This window comes from Vicia villosa, unplaced genomic scaffold (assembly GCF_029867415.1).
Source record: "Vicia villosa cultivar HV-30 ecotype Madison, WI unplaced genomic scaffold, Vvil1.0 ctg.002551F_1_1, whole genome shotgun sequence".
Lineage (NCBI taxonomy): Eukaryota > Viridiplantae > Streptophyta > Magnoliopsida > Fabales > Fabaceae > Vicia > Vicia villosa.
Genome location: NW_026705966.1, coordinates 89,972 through 110,894, shown reverse-complemented (window position 1 = coordinate 110,894; position 20,923 = coordinate 89,972).

The window sequence follows — 20,923 nt, the reverse complement described above, 5'->3', positions numbered from 1 at the left end:
GATTAGTACAAAGTAGAGGTGTTCATGGTTCATGATCTGAATTAAACCAAATCATATTTATGGTTCAGTTCAGTTTAACAGTAACCATTTTAATAAAAATACAATTAATTGATAAAATGGTTTCAATTCAATTTAAAACTAGTTTAGAACCATTTTGTATTTATAAACTAGCTTATAATTTGCAATTATAAACCAATTTTATATTTTGAACTCTTTTAAAATGATTTTTTTTTTAATTTTAAAAATTAAATCATTTTTTTATATTAAAATATTTTCAGAAAAAATAATTTTTATTTCAAAAAATTATATTTTTTTTGTTATGAAAGTTTTCATGTTTTTCATGTATCATTTACTTAGCCGTGCATTTTAATTTTGTCCTAGACTGGACTGTACTGACCTTGGGATTAGAACTAGAAAAGGGACCACGAACTTCTTATACAATGTTGGTGATGTCGAGGAGGAGGATGTACCTGCAAGGTACTTCGACGACCAAATCAGTAGGAGCACAAATACAATTTAGTGTTTAGGGTTATGAAATTGTGTTACATGACTCTCTCGAGGGAGAAAGTTTATATATTGCCCCCAACGCGTGGCTAACGGTCTGTGTTTTGGATTGGATCGTGGATTTAGGCCCAAAACGCGTGACTGTCTAGTTTTTAGGAGTAAACCTAGGAATCCTGGGAGACTGCTCGAATCAAGTTGTTGTTCTAGCAGAGGCGTGTTTCGGGGAACCTGTTATTCGACCAGTGGTGCTGAAACTGATCTGGTCGATCAGATCATTGTCAACTCGTTGACGAGCAGAAGCGAGAGTGCTCTTTCTTCCCATAAGTGATTGGGCCTAGGTCGTTGGGATGCCTTAGAGTGGAAGTGGATTTGGTCGTCCTTCTTATCGGGTCAGTCTAGAACAAGAGCCCCCTAAGTTGCTGCTTCGAGTAAGGGAGTGATGACTTAAGGGTAATTGGGGACCTGTTGTATGTGTGTCTCACGCCATTTCGAGGAGACTAGCTGTCGAGAAGGGCGAACATCGTTTTTTTGAAGAAATTAATAGTTGACAGGATGTGAAGGGATGAGGTCGCATGCGTGCTTTGAGACGTGTGTAGTTAAAACATCGCAATGATAGCTAGGCTAGGCAACTGTGCGGTCACACGTTGGGGGGGGGGGGCTTTTATAAATAGGGGGAGCCTAGCGTTTTTCCATTTTCGAGCAGGAATTTAGAGAAGAAAAAGAAGCGAAAATGGAAAAACCCTGGTTCTGATCTTCAGGTCAGTACAAATTTTATATCAAATATGTATATTATGATTAAAACTGAAAAAATGATAAAAAGAAAATTATATCTAAATATTAATGCGATGTTAAATGGGAGTTATACCAGCTAAACAATTTTTTTCTGTGTTTACTTTTCTTATGATTTATTTTTTATTTCTTCACTATTCATGTAAAGAGGTCTAATTCAATATTTAATAGAAAGATAATTTAACCGCGGTCAAAAAGAAAATGTAAATATATCAAAAGCTACATTGCTTAACTAGGCCACAAAGTACTTTTCTAAAAGTCTTCAAACAAAATCCATAATTAAGGGCCACTAAAACAAAATTTAACCGGCAACATTCATCATTGCAATTTATTTATGAAACAAATTCAAAATTGGAAAACAAAACTAAGAAACATTAAAAAGAGTGATCGATTAAATTATTACGTCAAAAAATCTGTTTTCATTTCTTACGAATAACAAAAATTTATATATAGAAAAAATACGATATTCAAAATAAATTTTATTTACTCAAAAAAACAAACTTTTTTATTTTCAAAAAAAATAAATTATGTTTACATTAAAATAATTTTAAATTCGCAAAAAAAAATTTAAAAATTGTTTTATTAATTATATAGTGACGAAAAATTTATGCAAGAAAGTTATTGTTATAATTTTCATAATTCCTTTTTTTTGGTCAAGACACAATCATTTGTAAGGTGAATTGTGGGAGGCTAAAATGTCAAATTCAAAGATTTGATAGAACCACATGGTAGATTTATTAAGTTTCCTGTCATGAAAGGTAACTACTTAAAATAAATAAACTAATATTACGTACGCATATATCTTGTGATAATATTGCATGATTCATCCTCACTGTCACGAAGATTCCCAGCAATTGAACATTTGAATCTATGTATTTTTTTCTCTGGTTTAAACTTCCTTATCACTTTCATATAAGATCTTTTATAGATTATATTACATCCACATTGGTATTTTGAATAACAAAAGTCAAAAATTAGGTAATTATATCAAAAGATCTCTAAAGATTTGATTTTGGGATCAGTCATTGTGATTCTTCAAACTTTTTTGTAATTAACCTTTTTTTCTCGTTCATGCATGCATGATGGAGGGGTCTATAGCAATAGAAAAAATGAGGGAGACAGGAGACCAGATTTTCTTCTGGCAAAGATTGTGTTTGTGAGCATCTAAGGTAACATTATTATTTATCAATGAAAAGTCAATTGCAGGGAAATGAAACTATGATTATATCCAACGTGTGTTTTATTTCATTTATGTTATGTCAATTCCATAAGATTTTTCTTTGGATATAACTAGATACATGCCAAAGAAAATAAAGATACGTTCAACTCGGTACCATTATTTTCATTGCTAATCAAGGAGAAGTATTCTTTATCACTACTAGTAAATAAAGATACGTTCAACTTTAGGGTACGTCAGAAAATTTAATTTGGGCAGGTTCATTTAGGTTGAGACTATTCAACATGCACTACTAACTACCACTAAGACTTAATAATATTATGTTATTTTATCTTCAACTTCCATACTTTTAATGAGGTCATAAATAGGAAAGTATAATTATAATACCAATACTTCTTAGTAACTATAATACCAATACTTCTATTAAGTATGAAATTGTATTGTGAAAGTATTTATCAATAATTACTCTTTTAATAGGGTATGCAGGGTCAGGTTGATGTGCATAAGGTATATCCTTATACACGGTGCATAAGTTTCGTACGAGTAATATTTAAATTGTTCCGAGTAACATTTTAGTTAGAAACGAGTAATAATATCATAATCCATGAATAATATATGCATTATTTGTACACATCTATTAATTATGAGTAATTATTAATTGTGAGTACTGAGTACACTATTCTGATTAATATTTACATCATTATGAGTAATAACGAATTTTAACTATTTTGAGTAATATATTCATTTTTATGAGTAATATTTATACTATTTTAAGTAATCTGTATATTATTTTAAATAGTAAATATAATACTTTGAGTAATATGAACAATATTTAAGTATTTATGCACAGTGCATAATACCTTATACACATCAACATATCCCGGATATGCATATATGTAATTACTATTCTCACATTTATGTGGATATTCTACTACCTATAATTTAAATATCATTAGTATAATCACTAACCATGTACAATCACTAACATGGACTTAAACACACGAATAAATCTTTGATATTTTGGGTTAATGAGAGTTTATCATTAGCATATTCATATGCTTTGGCCATTTTTTATAACATACTCCCTCTGGTCTCATTTATAAGCAAAAATTTAATTTTTAGATTCATTCGACAATCAATGTATTTAGTCTATTATTAGACTAAATACATTGATTGTTGAATGAATCTAAAAATTAAATGTTTGCTTATAATTGAGACCGGAGGGAGTATTTCTCTTAATTTAATTGTGTTACTATAAATTTATCATTCTTTATAAGATATAAGTCTTTAATATGTATGATTTGTTTTTCCTGTTGGATACAATTTTTATGCAATGTTAAAATTTACTTATCTTTTAATTGGTTAGTGTTTTGATCATTACTAATATTTTAATATTTAATTATTGTTATCCAAATAGGAGATTGTTCGATTAATTATTTAATTAATCATATGAGTTGACAAAATTAATATTAATAAATTATATTATGGTCAATTATTATAAAACACTAGTTAATGATGAATTAATTGATTGAGCTTTGTGTCTGAATGGACTGTAATGAGTTGGATCATTCAGTTAAGCACAATGAGAGGTCCTTGTCCTCAGATATTTAGTTATTTAAGCGTCGCTCCATTAGATGATTAACATACTCTAGAAACCCTAAACAACAATGAGGATAGTAATCCTCATATTCACTCTTCCAATGATTGCTTCTCCAATCTTACAAGTACACACAATTCTTAATATTATTAATTATTATTTTTATTAAATAATATATTATAATTTGTGTCTATATAATACAATTAAATTTATCATTATTTTCATCGGTAATCATGGAGAAGAATTCTTTATCACTAGTAAAGTAAGACATGTTCAACTTTAAGGTGCGTCAAAGAATTTAATTTGGGTTGGTTCATTTAAATTGAAATTATTCAAAATATATTTCATTTTGATTGAAATTTTTTTTCATTTTGATTGAGTGTATTAGATAATAAAGAGTGTCATTAAAAAGCACACTGATTTTTATTCCTTGGATCATTGATTGAGGTGAAAAACAAAAAAAAAAAACACGCCACTTTATTTCTTAGTCGAACCTACCAGTCAAGGTGAAAAATAGCACAAGTGATCAATTTGATTCTTAACAACAGTATTTTTGCATTTTTAAAATGGTGAGCTTAACTTTTTCCCTCGGTTGAAATAAGAACTAAGGTGAAAATGTTCCCAACTTTCCCCTGATGGACTTTGAGTCGAGGAAAAATCTACATGATGATATTTTTATTTTGAAAATTTCTTTAGCCACCTCCTTATGGGGTCACCCCAGCGAAAATCCGAAAATACCCCTGCTTCGGAAATGAACTTCCGAAGCGCTTTTTTTTTTAAAAAATTTCCATAATTCGGAAGTGCATCTCCGAAAACACCTCATGGGGGTGTCTTCGGAGATGAACTTCCGAAAACACCTCATGGGGGTGAATTCGGATGTTCATTTCCGAATTATGCAGAAACTGTGTTTTTCTTTTATGTTTTTTCTTAAACAGTCTCGCATTTTAATTAAACGCAAACGGCAAATAAAATAAGCGACATATAAACAGAAAATACTAATATAATAAATAAAATCCAAAAACACTGTGCGAAAGATACAATCCGAAATCAAAACAAAACAAAACAAAACACGTCAAACAAAACAAAAACACGTTATTCTGTCCGACGAGCGTTATAAAATACACATCAAACAAAACAAAAACACATTATTCTGCCCGACAAGCGAACTCCTCCGAATGAAGATACTGATACCAATCCTCATCCCACTCAGTCTCAGAACCATCAGCATCAACCACGACTCTCACGCCAGATAGTTGAGCTTGAGCATCCGGGCCCCGGGCCCCCTGGGAACGAGAAGTAGAGCCGGTCGAAACCTTCTTCTTCTCCTGCACCTCCTTCACTCCGCGAGAGCACGAAGTAGAGCCGGTCGAAACCTTCTTCTTCTCCTTCACCTCCTTTTTTCCCTTAGCGCGACCCATTCCTGACATGTTCCTGTAAACAATTGAAATCGATTAATATGCGAGACAAAATAAAAAACTAAAAAATTTGAACTTCTGATACAATTCGGAAGTTCATTTCCGAAAACTGGGATGGAGGTGTTTTCGGAAATGAACTTCCGAAACACCCCTGCGATAGAGTTTTCTGAAACTTCCATGGCAGACCCCAAAATCAAACATAAAACCAATTCAAAAAGTTTCTAAACAACCTAAATACTACTAACAACCAGTCCATATATCATTTATGCATTTGAAACCCTAAATAACATGCATTTGAATAATGAATCTAACAAATTTAAAACTTACAAATTGAGTGATTTGTGGGCTTTTGAATGTTGTATAGCAATGTGATTGGAGCCTTGATGCAGCCTTGGAAGTGTGTTTGCACAAATTTTCGCCTTTGGTTGTTTTTGATTTGAGTTAGGGTAAATGAATTGGGGGAGGGGGAGTGTTTTGATAAATCTGCAGAACGCGCAGTATTTCGGAAGTGAACTTCCGAAATGCTGTTTTCAGAAATGAACTTCCGAAATAAGATAATTTTTTCAAAAAAAAAAGGCGTTTTCGGAGATGCATCTCCGAAAACACCTTTTTCTTGCATTTCGGAAGTTCATTTCCGAAGTCAGGGGTAGTATGGGGTTTTCACCAGAGGTGGACTAGAAGGTAGGGAGGTTGGCAAAGAAATTTTCTTTATTTTACAAAAATCATCTGATGTACCTCGTTAAGAACCATAAATTTAACAACATTGAGTAAACAAACTTCTCACTGAACATATAACATTTTAAATCGATTTAAAAAATAATAAAATAAAAAATTATATTATATTTAAAAAACAACATACACTAATAAAATAAAACTAATGAACCTACCTTGAAAGTTTTTTCTTCTCTTTCAATCAATTCTAGAGAATGGTGTGGTACTCATGCAATTTCTTTCATTAAGTTTGCATTTTTAGCACTTTTACATTCAAGATGGATCTTTGTGGCATTCGCATTTTGATTGACTGTTAAAGATTTCATGAGGATTGTTGGTGTTTCACGTGAATTGGTGAATTGATAATGTCTTCACTGTTGTTACTTTATAAATGGACAACAAAGATTTGTTACTTAATTTTTTTTATTAAATTGGAAAAAACTTTTCCCCTCGATAGCCATCTCAATTGAGAGAATAAGTCATAAATAATAAATAAAAGACACATAAATAATTTTTTTCTCAATTGCTAGATTAGATGAGAAAATAAGTCATAAATAAAAAATAAAAATAAAATAAAAGACGCTAAAATGCAATAGTTGAAATTCGAATGAGAGTTGATCAAAACTTGTCCCATCATTGTCAGTTCAATCGAGAGAATAAGTAACAAATAAATAAAATAAAAGTTGTTAAAATGAAGTTGTTGGGATTCAAAGGGAGGTTTGGTAAAAAAAAGTCCCTTGTCGCCAAACTCTATTAAATGAGTAGGTCATAAATAAGTAAAATAAATAACTAAAAGGCGCTAAAAAATTCAAAATTACGAAATAGAAATCAAGCAACAGCCTAACACGTATTCAACATTAATTGTGAGATGTTTTTCAAGTCACATACTAGCCAAACCCGCATCCCTATTTTCTACACATCTCTGCACTCTGACATATAGCTGAACAATGTCGCACCATGTGTAGATATTAACAATGTGATTACCACATGACAACCTTTTGCGAGGTGAATACCATATGACAAAGTTGTTTAGTATTTCTCAAGTCGCAAATAGTTTTTTATTTGTGTTTCTGCGAAGTGCTCGATAACATTGCTAATTTGGGTGTTGCGACGTGATATTTTGGGTTGTGAAGTGGTTTTGATGAGGCAAGTTTTATTTTTATAGTGAAAAACCAGAAGTACCAAAAAAAATCATTGGCTAGATCTCCTCATCCAAAAACTCGCATAAATAGCATCAATATCCTCTGAACAATAAGAAAATTTTTTAAGGAGGCTGATTACACTCAAGCAGTTGTTGGCTCAAATATCATCTCTAGTCATAACAAAAAAGCATAAGAGATCTCCACAGACCTAACAAAATATAGCATTTCTAAGTTGAAAGAATGATTATGTCTTCTACGTCCTTTATATATATATATATATATATATATATATATATATATATATATATATATATATATATATATATATATATATATATATATTTATATATATATATATATATATATATATATATATATATATATATATATATATATATATATATATATATATATATATATATAAACTTTTGATAAAATACAATTAAAATATAAAAATTAGATAAGAGGGTAAACTATGTGAATGTAAAAATGTAGTGAAGTAAATTATAAGAGGGTATAACGTATAAATGTATACGGTACCGGGCCATATCTCTCAACATATTCATGTTGGTTAAGCCAAATTTCGAGTAAGTCATGAATATTTAAAATTGAGTTTTTCTCACATGCCTAAATATTTAAGTTTTAACAATTGGTGTTTTTGTTAAGAATTGAACCACGTAAATAGTAATATATAGGCTAGATTACGGTGTTTTATCGAAACTAATAGAAAAAAATGGGTTAACATTATTAGGTCAGCGGCGACTCAAAATAATATAAGCTTATTTATAATATAAGAAAAAAAAAAGTGCATACAATAAAAACTTCAAAAGGTTCCATAAAAAAAGATTTCGATATCAAATCGAAAACGAATCACAAAAATATTATGGGTACGGGCTGTTTGGCAGCAATGGTGGTCACTGGTGGGGATTGTGTTTGATATATACAAAGTACAAGTAACTTCAATGGCATATCTAAGGACAAAAACAAGCAATTTCTTGTTTGACTCTACTATTGTTCGTTGCATGTGTCAATTAGGCAAGTTGACGAGTGACTGTAAAAGTTTATTAAATACCGTACATAACATAATTGGACTTTATATTTCTCATTTGGGCCATATGGTTATGTTAGATTGGCCCAACGGGTTTTGTTTATATATTGTAAAACACTTGTTGATTGTTCATCAATGAGAAAGCGGGAAAATACTTTCATTCAAATTTTTTTTCTTTCATCTTCTACAAGATTACTCATCAAATTTTATTTTTACCTCTCTCTTAACAACCTTTTCAGAAGAATATGTTGAACATGCCATTAAACCCCAAGCAACCATAGATTTTTGGCCAAACTTTATATGTTATGGGAAGGGAACCAAGGGGGAGAATAAGAAAAGAAAGAAACTTGACATAAAAAAATAACATAAAAATAAATGTCGAAAACTAAACTAAAATAGGGGAGAGAAAATATGACACATGTGCGTCTTAATTTGGATTTGGGTCTTTAATTTTTATTGTAAATTATGGGTGCTCTTAACCGTCACTTGTTACAGTAAATTATGGCATTTTAATAAACCGCCAATATTTACGTAAATTAGGGCGGTTTTTGACACCGCCATAGTTTTTGCGTTTTTTTGTAGTGTCCCCTTCTACCCCATCTCATTATACTCAGGGTGGCTGGCATGTGGGAGTAACTTTACAGTCATGTATCTTCCTGAACGATGCATCCCCTGATCTCCATTTCAAGCTGCTCCTGACACCATTATCTATCGGGATCTCAATGGAATGTTTCAGGATTGGCATCATCATATGGTGTCAGAGGAGTATTAGATGATGCTAACATCGAGCAGTTGACCTTATGTGGAGGGATATGTGACATGGTTCTACATAGTGTCGCACCCTAGCATCACACCGGACGCTCCTGGAAGTCTACATAGGTCAGTTCATGAGGAGATCTTGGAGAACCAACAGGCCTAGGATGACCTTGCCACTAATGTCTTGTCGATTTGTCAACGTATACAATTGATTGGGGAAGAAGCTTTGGACTTAGGAGTGATTGAGAGAGGAAGTCCAGAAGCGGTAGTCATCGTAGAAAGGATGGTTAGGGAGGCATCGAATGTTGCGGGATACAAGAGGCAGAGGAGGGGTCAAAGGGTTATGATAAGGCATACGGAGTAGGCTATCCCCTTCTTTTTTATTTGCTGCTGTATTAATTTTACATTCCTTACTTTATTAACAATATTTGTATTATTTTTCGCTATATCAGAATAATATTACCTACCTCTATTGTATTTTTTATTGTTTTTTGTTTGCGTGTTTATTAATGGTTTAACCAAATTACAGATCAAATCGACATTGATTCTTTTCAAAAAAAAAGTAAAAAAACAATTTTGTTTCTGCCAATCATTTTGTCCAGCCATGTTTTTGGATTTGCGTTTATGAAACGTCTTTGGGTGTTTTCGGAGATGCATATCCTATCCACTTTTTATAAAATTCATTATGGTTCGTTCGAAGATGCATCTCCGAAGGGAAATTTGGGGTTTTTAGAGGTGAGGTTAAACCCATAAGGGAGTATTAAGAAATTCTCGACTTTTAACCAATATTTCACTTTATTTGTTAGTGTTAACGAGAACAGCCTAACTCTCTTTTGGCTTTCATTTACCCTAGTTGGGTTACAAAACAGACATGTCTCCATGAACCTAGCCAGATTCTCATAAGGATCTATCTTCTTACTTATGTTAAATTTAATGTCTCTAAAACGTGCAAGCTCAAATTATTTATGTCAGAGAAAGATGGGTTTGCCAGTTAGAACTCATAAGAGACATCTTCTTGAGATAATTATCTCTCAAAGTCTCATAAAGTACGTCTAGGTGGGCTTCTTTGAGGTGATCCATGATTAGAATTATATATATTTGTTGAATGCAGTATAGGGCAAGCAACAAAAGAAAGATTTGGAAATATTGATCCGGGAATTATCGTCCTCAGAGATGGAGAGATGCCATTCAACAGTTTCTACGGTTTCGAGCTTGGGTTTGAATGAGCAAAAAGTAAACAAAGATATAGACAAGAAAAGAATAAACACATTCTTAGAAGAGAAATAACTTATCAGGAATGTAAATATATTCACTCTTCACAAACATACACTTACCAACCCGTTATACTCAACCTACGATACTCATCTATGTCATCACGTATCTCTCACATAAGCGTCCATATCTGGAGCACAAACGAGATCATCTCACAACTATGGTTATCTCTAACGCGAAGTCGCAAGAACATCCGTATTCTCGCGTCGGCGATCTCTCGCGCGCCGCTCAAACACGAAAGCATTAAGAACAGATACAAACAGTGAATGCTAGCTCTAAATCTATCTCTAGAGTTCAGAACTAACAGAATATCATCCTAGATAAAGATTCAAGCAGTTTATCTCTAAAGCAACTCAAATCTCCAGCACAGAGCAAAAATCCAGAACAATATCAACACAGATTTATAAAGCAAGTTAAATATAACATTATAATCGGTAAATATACATAAGATTCGAGTAACTATACAAACAAACCCAACACAAAGAAATACACAAAGAAGAGAAGAGATAAACCAAACATCTCGCGGGTTGTCAGCTCCGGTTGATGAGAAATCCACCTCCGATCTTCCAAGTGCATGACCCGGTGTTGTTTTCTAAGCTAATCCTAATCTAAGAATGAAAATGATGGAGTTGGAACCAAAAACTCTCCAAAACCATCCCCTAGAAATGTCCCAAATGAAGAAATATAAAGACAATTTCTGCTACGGCCGCTTAGCGGCCAAATCTCGATTAGCGGACTACACGTATTACAAAAATATCAAGAACAGTAAACAGGCCTCCGCTTAGCGGCCAGAGTTGCCGCTTAGCGGCCAGGGAAATTTGGTTCGCCCCTGGAAAGCGCGCTTACACGCCGCTCAGCGGCGCTCTCTGCACAAAACTTGCTTATTTGATCCAAAATCGCGCAATCGGAGCCGTGCCTTCGACACTTTATTCCTCGAGGCTCCAATAAGCATGAATACCTATAAAAACAAAGGAAAAACTATTAAACGGTATATAAAACATATGAAAACTAAATAATGTGAATATATACACAAAAGTGGGGATTTTATTACAAAAACGGAATGAATAGAATCGATAAGTGCCACAATTATATACTCAAAATAACAACATTTTGGCACTTATCAATATTCTAAGGGAATTTCTTATTCCACCCCATGATTTTCTTAGGCACCACGCAAAATTCCAAAAATCCCCCTAAAACCCGGAAATAGATTTCCGGTTCGCACCATATTAGACATGAACGTTGGAATAGTTAGGAACTAACCGGAAATAAAACTACGGCTTAAAATATAAATATATTTTCGGTTCATGGAACAACTAAAAGCTGCACTTCCTCTTCCCCCCCATTACAGTTTCAAACACAAAAAAAAAATAAAAACTCTCTCAATTTCATTTTCACCAAATCAACTACATTTGCAACCGAAGTTTTTAGAGATCATCAAGCATCAGTCTCTCAAGCATCCAACCACAATCAATCAAGGAAAATTAACAAATATCAATCAATTAAGTTATTTATGAATTTTTTAGAGTTTGTGTAAAATCCACTCAAATATGTGTTTTAGGTTAGAAATTGGGATTTTGTAGTTTGTTATCAACATTAGGAATCATTAGAAAGGTGTTGGCAATGTCATTTTCATGACCAATGACATTTTTTTGGAGCTCATTTGGGTGGAGGGAAGCCATTTACGTTTCCGGTTTTCATCAAGAACAAAATCGCAAGTGCATTTCTGGTTTTTATCTATATCTGTTTTCAACTTTGTTTTGGACATTGGTCCTTAAGTTAACAATTTTTCGTGCTTCTACAGGAGCAATGACGGACACAACATCTTGATTAAGGCACAATAAGGTTACACAACATACTTATATGCATAGAGAAAGGAGTCAGGCCACTCATCCCCCTCCTGTCTCAGGACAGAATGTATCAGATGTACCTCTACAGCTTCAGCCCCTGGTATTCCTACTTCTACACCTACTACGTCGTCCTCCCGCAGCAGTCGGGATTCTCCATTTCATTCGTGTTTGTCCCCGTCCTCCCGCAGTAACACTTCTCCACTGAATGCATTTGAGGCAAGAAAGACGTCCGGTTATCAGGCGACACCAAAGGCCCTGTCACAACATCCATCACAGCCCCAGACGACACCTAAGGCGGCTCCTTAGTCATCCCAGGCACCAGAGGCCAAATCACAACCTCCATCACAGTCCTAGATGACACTTGCGGCGCCTTAAGCTTTTGAAAGAGGACCGTCTGATTTATTACTTCTTCCTCTTAACCTTGACCCATATATCTAAACATAAAAACCAGAGGAGGAGCAGGCTAGGGCCGGTCCACATTTGGTATAAGATGCTCAAGAGATCCTAGAAGAGGAGCAGGCTAGGGATGATTATGCCATTGGCGTGTTTTCTAGGTGCCGTCGTATCATGGATATTGCATAAGATGATATTGATAGAGGTTTGTTTTTTGAGGGATCTGATGTTAGAGGTGTTCTGGATGTCATCACTACGAAGGCTCAAGAGGCTTTATTTTACAGGAGGCAGTAGAGGGACGCCTCGAGCGTGACATGCCTACTCATCATCTGTCATATCCAGTAGTATTTGATGATGTTTTTGTCTTTCTTCCAATTATCTTGGTTGTATGAATTGTACAGTTTTTGTATTTAATGCGAAACAACGAGAAAAAAGTGACATTTCTCTGCCTAAACTGTTTCATCTACTGGTAACATTTTTAATAATAAGTTGTGTATCTTTACCGAATGTATGTTGGAGGTCGTTTTTAATTCATGGAAATGGCTTTATTCTACTTATAAACTAGTGGATAATAGTAATTTTCATGTTTAGAATATTCTACCTCTCATTTTTTTTGAGTTGTAGAAGCTTTCCGTTTTGTATTCGGGAGGAGTATCCCTTATACTCATTTTATTAATCTCATTGCCTATTAAAAAAACTGGTAACATTAAAACCGAAAATATATTATCCACATACAACCAAACATATAATTTCAATTTTCAATCAATTTTAACAAATAAAGGTGCGCATCAGAAATATACTTTCGATTTAGGAGGGGCATATTTTTAGAATAGCATTGTTGTTTCTTCTTTCTGTTTAGCTACTTAGATGATTTTCGATTTGCCTTGACAGTCCTTTCAATTTCTTGATTAAATTTCAAATATTTCGAATATGCAACTACACATAAACTAAACAAATAGATACCTTTAATAGTCTCCCAATAATATTTGATTTCAATAGCTTAATCTGCATTCAGTTCTCAAATGCTACTTATATCGATCCCCAATAATGTAAATGGAAAAAAAATTTAACACAATATTATTGAATAACTATAAGAAGTAGATCATGGTAGAGAGGATTAGATTGTTCAAAGAGAGAGTGGTAAATTCATCTAATGGACTTAATCTAGAAGAACTAATCACTCATCCTTAAGGGATTCAAGGCAAATGCAATATAAAGAAAGGAATTACACCTTGCAAATGAGTAGGGATAAAACCCTTATGTTTCCTTTCCTTCTTCCATGCTCCAATGCTTCAGAATGTGCATCTTCTCTCATGAAATTTGCGATCTTCATGACAGAACGTGTTTAACAATTTATAAGAAAATTAAGTTTTTTGAAAATTTTGCCGCTTTGCCCTAAAGGTGCACTACATTTTTGCGATGCTTCATACGTGGAAGTCTTTCGATCATTGAAATCATGCCACGCTAGCATCTCTTGCGTGCCTCTGTTTTTCCACAATTAAATTTTTAATTTTATGATCCAAGTCGCATCATTCAATCTGTCTAGTGCGACATGGTTTTTTTTTTGTCATACTTGTAATTTCTTTTTTTTTCTCCCGTTTCTTGAGTGAAATTCTTCCCATTCCATATTAAATTACCATATAAATTTTTTGGTTAAGATGATTTTGGTATGTATCGGTCTTTTCACAATTCTTCAGAACTTTATTAATTAAATCATACAAAATATAAATGAAAAGTAAGAACACTTACAAGAAAATGATAAAAAAAAAACATGCAATGGGCAAAACTTCATCATTGTTAAACATCTACTTTTCTATCCAACAACATTATCTCCCTAGAGTAAGAAACTTTGAGACATATAACTTACAATTAACTAAGAACATTCTCTCCCACAAGTATGAAACTTTTCATATCATTGATCCAACAACGTGAACTACTTCTACTACCCTTAACAAGTCAGAACAGATTCAGAAGGGACTTACAGAAGACCTTTAATAAACTAGGGTTTGTTTTGTTTATATTTGAGTTATGTTATTTTGTATATATTATAGATTTGTTCTGTATGTTCGTCTATTAAAAACTATGATATTTGTGTTTTATATTAATTTTTAGAGTGAAGACTCATTTTGGTCCCTCACAAAAATTGGACAACTCAAATTAGTCTCTCACATAAAAAAGGATCCGATTTAATCCCTTACAAAATTTAACCGGAACCTTTAACAAATATCTTAAGTCTTTACCACTAGTCCAATGTACATTCATGACAAATAATTTCTCCTATAATTTTTAGTAATATTAAATGATTTTGAATTTAAAACAAAAAGTTAAAATTTGTATGAACGGGGTCTTAAACCCCAAGTTCGTTCAAGTTTGATAGTCACTTTACAACTAGACTAATTAATTTCTATTGTTAATATTCTTAATAATTAAAACATTTACTTAAGTTAATAATTTAGAACAAACATTTACTTATTTTAAATAACAAACAAACAAATATCTATATAGTTGTAATGTGATTATCATTTATCGGAGTTAGATTTGAGACTTCATTGGTACAAATTTTTTAATTTTTGTTTTAAATTCAAAATTATTTAATATTATTAGCGGTAAAGACTTAAATATTGTTTAATACTCTTAGGTTCGATTCCTTATAAGAGTTAATTTTGACTTTTTGGATATTGTTAAATCAAAATTGTTTAAAAATGAAATTAAATTTATTAAATCAAAATTATTTAAAAATAAAATTAAAATTAAAAATTAATTTAGTAATTAAAAATAAAATACAACGTGACATTCTAGTCATGGTTTAAAAGTAGGAAAAAGACTGGTTTAAAAAGTATTAATAGAAGGACTAATATGGTCCGGTTAAATTTTGTAAGGGATTAAATCGAGTTTCTTTTATTGTGAAGGACTAATTTGGGTCGTGTAATTTTTGTGAAGGACTAAAATGGATCTTCACTCTAATTTTTAATAAGAGTACTGGGTAATGTTTATGTTAATAAAATATTAATATGATTTTTAGTATGATTCTTTTACTATTTGATACTTAACTTAATCATCTTAATTGTTTAAAGTAATTTGCCAAATTTTTAAAATTAATTAATAATTTAATAAAAAATAATATTATAACTGATTTTATGGCTAATAGTAGTAGGTTTGAAATGGTGGTATAATTTATAACCGGCGAGCCCTTAAAAGCGGATGAAATTGATTGAATAATTCAACAATTATAAGTCAACAGTTGAGTCCGTATCTGTAGCTGAAATATAAAGCAAACGGTTATAAAAAAATTATAGCAGCATTATAAATTTCAACAACGTTGTTGTCATTCCATATCTCTGAAACTGAGCCACAATTTCAACCATCATCACCAAAACCAGATCTCGAACTAACACGTTGGTAGGAATCTTGATCAATGTTTATCATATTTTTCATGCTTAGATATTGAATCTGTTTCTATTCACGTACTTGTTTCTCCATTTTATTTTTCACAAATTGATTTTACTATGCATTCTTCGGCATTACTATTTTAATTCATTACTTGTACTAAACTACTAATAGAATAAACCATCAATTTAATTTATAAAGTATCGATATATAAATATCATGAATACTCCTTCAAATATCTAAGTCCTTGCTACTAAGATGTTGGAGAAATTTCATCTACTTGATTCATTTTCAATAGTGGAAATATTTGTTATTATTACTGTTTTGTTTGTCCTTGCAATTAATGAAAGGAAAGTAAATAAAAAAAATTGTAGTTATCAACAATTTGCCACTACTAACAAGATACACTGCTGTATAAACTTTATTTCTTCTTTCCATAGGTTTTTGTTCACAAGGATGGTCCGAGAGGTTTTCATTTTCGACAGCAAGATTTTGGTGTTCTCTTTTAAATAATGTATATTCCCATAGGAAAATGCATTATTAGAGGTCAAATCCAATAGCGCAAATTAATTAAATAATGTCATTGAAGAATGGTATCATCGTTGATAGTATCGTTGTTCGATCTCCAAACCAATCTAAAGCTGTTTATTTTTAATGGAGAGAACCTGTCAATGTTTGAAATTTTAATTTCCTTGTTGATACAATCATTATCCTAGAATCTTTTGGCTTAGTTCATTTAATCAACTTTTAGAAGAACTATAGCTAAAAGATTTTCGGATAATGATTTTATCAACCAGGACATTGATATTCCATTCCCTGACATGGTCTAATGATTAAAAAGATTTTAGATTGTTTTGGCAATTTTGTCTTGTGATAATAACAACTATAATATTAACGCTGAAACCATTCTTCAATGACATCAACGACTTAATTGAAGCTATTGAATTTTTGCATCTACCTGTGATTCTATGGCTTGTTAGTTTCCTTCTTTTTCATTGTGCTTTAAGAAACTGTAGTTGCTTCAAACCAACACATTATAAAAAGTATATAATGATTGAAGAATCATTGTTATGTGAAGTGGTTCAAACTCTAACATTTCAAAGAATTTGCTTATTTTGACAATTTAAAGACCTTTCTGAAAGAGAATATTTATGTAGCAATATATGCATTAGATCATACTATTTTTGCAGTTGTTGATCCTTTGTTTGTATATGCTTTCGTAAGCCAAGCGAGGATTATACCGGAGGCTATTTCTGTCATTATCCAAGTTAAAGTGTCTTTTGATAGTCTGAACAGTTTTCGTTAGATAAAAACTGGCTACCAAAAGAACAACAAATCTTCAGCTACCTCTGCAACACATAGTCAGGAACAAATCTTCTTCAGCTAACTTTTGTTATTTTATCGTTAGTATATGCATGATAAAAAAGTAGTCTTAATTCCTATACCTTAGTCTTAATTCATATACCTTTATCTTAATTATAATATGCTAAATCTATTATAAAGAGAGTGATTTAAATCACAACTGAAATAACATGTGCAGAGACAACAAGAAAAATAACCTATATACTTGTCAAAAGTCATTATCCAAGTACTTTATGAGAGATAATTTCGAAATAATTTATATGCATCGATCACTTTCACCACATATTATATACAAACAAGTTTTAGTGTACTAAGAGATTCAAACAAATACAGTAAATTTATGAACTCTTTCTACCTGTTTCTATCAAACAATTTAAAATACAATAAGTTTTAGTGGATATATTTGCAACTTCGTCTACCCGCATAGGATTCTGACAAGTCCATTGAGGGACTCAATTCAACTCATAATCCTTCTTAGTGCATGATAAGTCATTTAGTCTTTTGATGCGCTCTTTGATTTGTAAGTTTCATCATAATCTCCAAGCTTCATTAATATTCAGTTAGTTTTATAGTTTTGTGATTGACATAATTTTGTTAAAATATGGTTCTCAACTGATGTTGAGTAAGATATTGAAATATTTGACCAACTATCATGATAGGTTCGGCTGTCATGTATTTTGACAGATATTCTGCGAGATGCTGTGACATGCTATACCAATTGTTTAAAATTTATACTAATTTGTTAAAATTTTAAATCAATTTATAATTTATTTAAAATATAATATTATAAAAAATGCCTAACAAAATGAGGTCTAATAATAGTATGTTTGAAATGGTGGAATAACTTGTAACCGGCATGCAGGTAAAAACGGATGAAATCGCTTGAATAATTCAACAATTATAAGTCTGCAACCACGTCCGTATCTGTAGGTGAAATATAAAGCATTATAAATTACAACCACGTTGTTGCTATTCCATATCTCTGAAACTGAGCCACAACTTGAACCATCATCTCGATCTAGTACTTACACCTGCAATAACAACCGTAGTTCAAGTTCAATTTAACATGTTGGTTTGATGCGTAGATAGGTATGTGTGTGGACTGGTGATGGAATCTTAGTCAATGTTGTTTGTCTGTCTTTACATAATTCAATGATTTTGTTTTTGTGTTGAGATGGGTAGATACGAGAGGGAGGAGAAGCCCAAAGTAGATACTCCAATCAACTAAAATGAGATTGGATGTGGAAGGAAATATATCACTCTCTTCCAAGTTAGTAATTACTATCCCAATGTGTTTTAAATAATGCGAACGCCTAACTTTTATTCCCTCTGTCTCAAATTATAAGAGAAATTCACTTTTTTTGATTAATTGAATAATTAATGTATCTAGTCAATATACAGACCAAATACATTAACTATTCAATGAATCTAAAAGTGAATTTCTCTTATAATTTGGGACGGAGAGAGTACTTTCTCTTAATGCCTACTCATTTGCATGTTTATTAATCGGATGAGTAACTTTTAAGATTTATACTAAAGAGACTCATGTATTATGTATAGAATCTGATTACACAAGAGTAACAATGAATTTTCAAAATCAACATCTTGAATTCACAATATAGGATCTGCACATAAGACATTAAAATGGTTTCCTTTAATCATAGATGTTTGATTCATATAAATTAATTAAGAATAGAATTCTTTTTTATTTTAATACAATAAAAACAGTTTACACAGTTTTACACTGTCAGTGAAATTATAACCGTTAAATTTTATTGAAGTTTGACTTTTTTTTTTTAAATAAAGTCAACAAACTGGAGGTTCATTACAACTGTATTTTATATATCGAAGCATGGAATGACTTGTAAAGTAAAAATAAAAAATAACAGGAGCAAGGGAATCACTAAACACGTGGAGAAAAAATTATTTTGGTATTCTCTTTTGAATAATGAATATTTTCATAGGAAAATATATTATTAGAGGACAAAATTCAATAGTGCCAATTAATTCAAAAATATCATTGAAAAAGGGTATAATCATTGATATTACATTGTTGTGATCACAAAATAAGATCTCAAAAATTAAACTAATTTAAAGTAGTTGATTTTTAGTGGAGAGAGTATGCCAATTATTGAAATTTTAATGTCTTTGTTGATAAAATTATTATTCGACAATCTTTTGGCTGGAGTTATTTTGACACTGAATAAATGGGCTCCAGCTCATTTACTCAACTATCGAAAGAACTACTATTAAAACATTTCTGAATAACGATTTTACGATCAAGGATATTGAAATTTCAATCCATGACATGGTCTCATCGTTAGAAATAAACCTTGTTAGATTATTTTGATGATTTTGTCTTGTGATAATAACAAATATAATATTAATGACTATACCATTTTTCAATGATTAATTGGGACTATTGAAGTTCGGCATCTAAATGTGTATTTTCCAGTGATACTGTACATTGTTTAAAAGCGAATGCCAAAAAGGATTTGTCTCCATTTGTTTAGTGATATTTGTTTAGTGATTTTCTTTAGCGGTGGCAACTATTTCCCTTCCTCGTGATATTTTTTATTTTGGATTTTACAAGCTATTCCATAGTTCAATATCATTTTCTAGTACCATTGTAATAAACCTCAAGACCATCATAATCACGTTTTTCTTGCTAAATGTATCTACTAGGTTTCTACCTTGTATTTATGATCTAAATGAAGATGTTTTGTCATGCTCGAATGGAATATATAAGATATACAAAAATTTGAAAGAGAATAGACAAGATATTAAAGAAGGATGCACTGCACGGACCTATCAACTCATGCTTATTTCTACTAGAGTTTTTTATGCTCAAAACAAAAACTCTAGTAGAATTAAGCATGAGTTGATAGGTCCTTGCATTGCATAGTTGTTTAATATCTTGTCTATTATCTTTCAAATTTTTGTATATCTTAGATAGTTGTTTAACACCTCGTTGATTCTCTTCCAGCTTCTCGCGAATCATTGATTTTTCAGACGAATATGGCATAACCTCTCTCTTTGGGGGATCATCACGGACTAGAACTCTAGTAGAACTAAGCATTCGTCGATAAACTCTTGCATTACCTACTTGCCTAACGTCTCGTCAACCGATTGGTAACTCTTCACTTATCATTGATGTTCCAGATGAACATGACATAATCTCCTGCCTTTTAGCATTAGTGCGAGCTAGAACTCTAGAATTAAGCATACGTCGATAAACCCTTGCATTTCCTAGTCGTCTAATTACATAACCTTGTTGGTAATCAATTGGAGCATCCTGTTGTAGTGAAAGGTGGGTGTAAGGGTCCATTCTTTTCTAGTTGATCCTCCTCGAAGTCTCAGGAAAAGAAGATATAAATAAAAATATAATTTGTGTAAAGTAAAATGTATATTTTTGTTTAAATATAGAAATTATCAATATAGAGATTATCAATGATTATGTAGAAAGAGAATGGTTCTATAAATACAAATGGCTAAGAGATTATTAACGGATGGTTAAAAC